The 3,926-nt window shown below is 45.2% G+C and overlaps 1 pseudogene across 1 annotated transcript; it reads right to left on the bottom strand.

Moving 5' to 3' along the window:
* Positions 1–1,512: 1,512 nt before the first annotated feature.
* Positions 1,513–3,702, bottom strand: LOC103700086 (RING-H2 finger protein ATL13 pseudogene; annotated as a pseudogene). Its single transcript, XR_015975699.2, has one exon. The product of XR_015975699.2 is annotated as an RING-H2 finger protein ATL13 pseudogene (transcript).
* Positions 3,703–3,926: the final 224 nt, after the last annotated feature.

The raw sequence follows: 3,926 nt of genomic DNA, 5'->3' as shown, positions 1-3,926 counted from the left end.
ACATTCATACCTACATGGTTATATTTAATGCACAGGACCCATGTGACATGGGATGCATGTGATTGTCCTCTGAATGGAAGCCAAACAAACAAGAAGGGTGTGGTTCCATGAAAAGGCATGGTATTGTCTTAAGAGTGGCTTTCCTTTCAAAAAAAAAAAGAAAAAATGGTCTTAAAAGTGGCTCAAAAGGAGAAAATGAGTGGAGGAAGAACAATAACATGAGGTAGGAGGAGGTTAGGCTGTGAGGGATTCAAGGGTTCACACAGCACCCAACCCCACTACCAGACCTTTTTAGCTGTTCTTGTGACCCTCCCCAATATAATTATAAAGCAGTGCCCACTAAAGAAGGACTCCACTCCAAGCCATTCAGATTTCATGACCACCCCTCCACACACCACCCTTCTGGACAATGGCATTAACTCCAACAGCCTGTAACCAAGGCCTCAGCTTGGCAACCTCTGCCACCCTAGCAGAAAAGAATAACAAACTCTACAAGCAAATAGAGCCAAACATTTGAATTTGAAAACTTTTTATGGATTACCTCTGCATCACATGATCAATGGATAGGTAGACTCTTTAGTACAAGGTGAAGCTTTTTTTTTTCAGGAATTCTGTTTTATTAGCTTTCAGATAAAGTGACAGGTACCAATCCCATAAGGAGAAGGCAGGGGAGCACTAAAAGGGCATTCGAAATTGAGAGTGGATTTTGTGCCCTTATCTTCTAGGGGGGTTTGAAGTGAAAAATACAGTCTGCAGCTGAGTATCAGAGTAGCATTCCTAGGTGATTATTGCTCAAATCCTAAATGAAAAAAAAAAAACAATTTTTATCTATCCCAGACCAGAATTCTTGAATTAAACAAATTACGCATATAAGTCTCGAGTTTCACATCATTTTCTTTAGTCTTTGAGCTTAGCAAAAGATTGGCAAATAAATGGTAATCAAGTAATCTTGTCAGTCTAATTTAAGGAAGCATAACATCTGTTTTAGGGTTATAAAGCAATTCACCTATCTATTTTTATGTGTGTATATGAAACATGGGAAATAATTGTTGGAAAATCAAAAGAATAACTTGGATAATCTTTTTCATGCATGAGGAATGCTGCTATGTGAAGAATATTTGCTCTTTTAAAATGAGGAAGATTCAAGAGAAGAGGATAAAAGGTATAATAAAAAAATAGAATCTGCTATATGAGTTTTCTTCAGGCACAGTTCTTTTTTATCTTTTTATCTTACTGTGCAAGGGATTCAAGAATGTAAGCAATGGGTGAAAGATAGAGGAAAATATATTCTTCAAAGAGATCCAAGTACGAAAGCAATAAGTGGGCATTTCCCCTGGTAAGTGGTGAACTGAACTAGCTCATAAGAACAAGATGAATTAGTCGATTCTCTCTCTCTTCTCATTTTTCTTCTCCCAATTTAGATGCAAGATTGGCTAAAACATAAGAAGGGAATAGTTTCCAACCAAAATACATACATAACTGAGGAAACGAATTCATCAAACCAACAGAAAAGACAGAGAAAAACACAAGGACTGCTGTATTCAAATGATTCTTTGCCTTCTATTTATCCCCTTCCACTACATCTTTTCTTTCAAAATTTAAGAATCTCAAGAACAAGTAATCTAAACAACAGAAACACCTGGGTTTGATCCATATGAGAGATGGTTTCCCACCCTGTTCTGTCTCCCCACTATCCAAAGCAGTGTCCTCCTCGCGAACGAAGGCGTTTCATCCACCCGAGACCCTACGCTATTGTTGCAGCTCCCCACCTCCGCATCAAAATCCAATTCGCTCCCACTCTTCTCGCACCCTGAAACACTGAATTCCGATACTGTGATCGGGCTGGTGGTGCTGCTCTTCATCTTTGATTCATCACTCGTGCCCCGAGGCAACGGCAATCGGAATGAAAGAGCCCGCCTTGAACAGTCTTCGCTGACGGGCCGATCTCTCTTCGCACGCAGCCATATCTTCGAAATAGAGAAGCTCTCTCTTCTGTTCAGACTCGCAATACCACCTCCATTACCACCGGTTTCAACACTCTGAGACGGTTCGAATGCTTTAAACCCCTCTCTCCTCGAATGGCAATCGCATTCGGACATCGCGAGCCCCTGCCCAGGCTTCTTGACCGTCGGCCTCTTCTTGGGTGGCTTGATGGCCACTTTAAGTACAGAGCCCTCATCCATCACATACTCGTAGGACCCCATGGAAAAACACCTCCTTTGATCCAAATTGCTATTGCCACCAGCGCTGCTACTACCTTCACCCTCGCCACCATTAGCATCCGCATTCCGAAACTTTCCGAGCCTCACCGGAACCACCTTCGCCTCCGAATTCTCCAAAACAGGCACAGCCACCTCTTCCTTTTCCACGGCTGCCCCCTGCTTCAGCGACGCATCGTTCGACGAAGGCCTGAAGTCATCTTCTCCGAGGAAACCAAGGTGGGAATGACTCCCAGGCTCCCCTCTATCGGGAGCAATCTCCCTGGAGCTCTCACTCCCGGACTCGAGAACAAGGACTAGAGGGCTGCAACTGTTGCTGGGGGAGAAGTCGGGGAGGAGGCTCCCACGACAAAGAGGGCACGTAGAGTGGGACAAGAGCCAGGTATCGATGCACTCCATATGGAAGGCATGGCTGCACTTCGGGAGCAGCCTTAGCTTGTCGTCGCACTCGAACTCGCAGAGACACACGGCGCAGTCGAAGGGGTCCTTGAGGCCTATGATGGCCTTGTAGAGGAACACAGGGAGGGTATCGATGAAGGACTGGTCCACCCCGGCATCATGGAGGTGGAACAGCTGCTGGAGCCGGCCTTGGAGGGCCGTGACATTGTCCATGTCCTCCGGGTCCCTGTTGCTGGGTCTCAAGAGGTATCTAACCAGGAGGTGGAGCAGCCCAGAGATGAAGAAGATGATTGCTAGGATGACAATTATGAGAAGGACGCTAGGACTGATCTTGTTATCTAAATTACTCTGCGCAACAGGAGGTGGTGGTGGGAGGTATGGCAATGGGAGTGGGACTGGAGAAAGAAAGTCCCCGGCTTTGATCCTTTCATGCAACACCAAATCCATGTTTTGGCCTAAACAAAGGCAGAGAGATAGAGAGAGAGAGAGAGAGAGAGAGAGAATGAGAAAAATTAGGACTCACCAGACCCTGTTTGCACCCCAAAATCCCATCTTTTTGAGAAAAAGAAGGATGAAGAGCCTCTTGTCTGATGTGACGCAAGAAGAGCAGGCAAGGGATGGGGATTTCTGGATTGGAACTGGACTACAACCAGGGGAGGGAGAAGAGATTTTTTTTCTTTTTTTCGAGGTCAATGGGAGGAGAGGAAGGGGAGATGGGGGTGGAGAACCAACTGGAATAGCAGCAAATGGAAGGAGTAATAAATGAATTCAATTATGATAGGGGTCAAGGGGAGGGGAAGGCAAGGCAATATAATAAAGCTGGGCAGCTACATAGATGGGGTAAATGGAATTTAATGGGTGGCGTTTGTACATATGTCAAGGTCTTTACTCTCCAATGGTGATATAAGATGGTAAGAGTAGATGCTGAGGTATTGGTAAAACGGGAGGAGAATCTAAAGAAATCCCAACTTGTTTGAAATCCAAAGCTTCGCCTTCCCTTCTATTTGACTTTCCCCAAGTTCTTTGCAGCAACCTCAATGCCCATTAATCCTCAAAATTAGTCCTTTTCTATGCCAAGGGGATATTGAGAATCTCTGGCACGCTTTTTTTTTTTTTGGCTTATGTGGGGTGGTGTGAAGGAATGGAAGGGAGGGAGGAATCCATGGGGGGGGGGGAGAAGCACGGATTGCGGTGGTTTGACGTTGAAAAGGCTCGGGGTTTCATGGAGCGAGGGATCCCACAATTCGTGCTGTCAAAAAGGTAGCCATGGACCAAACCAAAAGGGGCGGGTTTTATAGGCTTTCTGTC

The sequence above is a fragment of the Phoenix dactylifera genome, chromosome 2, assembly GCF_051530095.1.
Source record: "Phoenix dactylifera cultivar Ajwa chromosome 2, Ajwa_hap1_PhDact_Kaust_v1.1, whole genome shotgun sequence".
Lineage (NCBI taxonomy): Eukaryota > Viridiplantae > Streptophyta > Magnoliopsida > Arecales > Arecaceae > Phoenix > Phoenix dactylifera.
The sequence above is the reverse complement of the archived record's forward strand: the minus strand, read 5'-3'. Positions and strand labels throughout refer to the sequence as shown.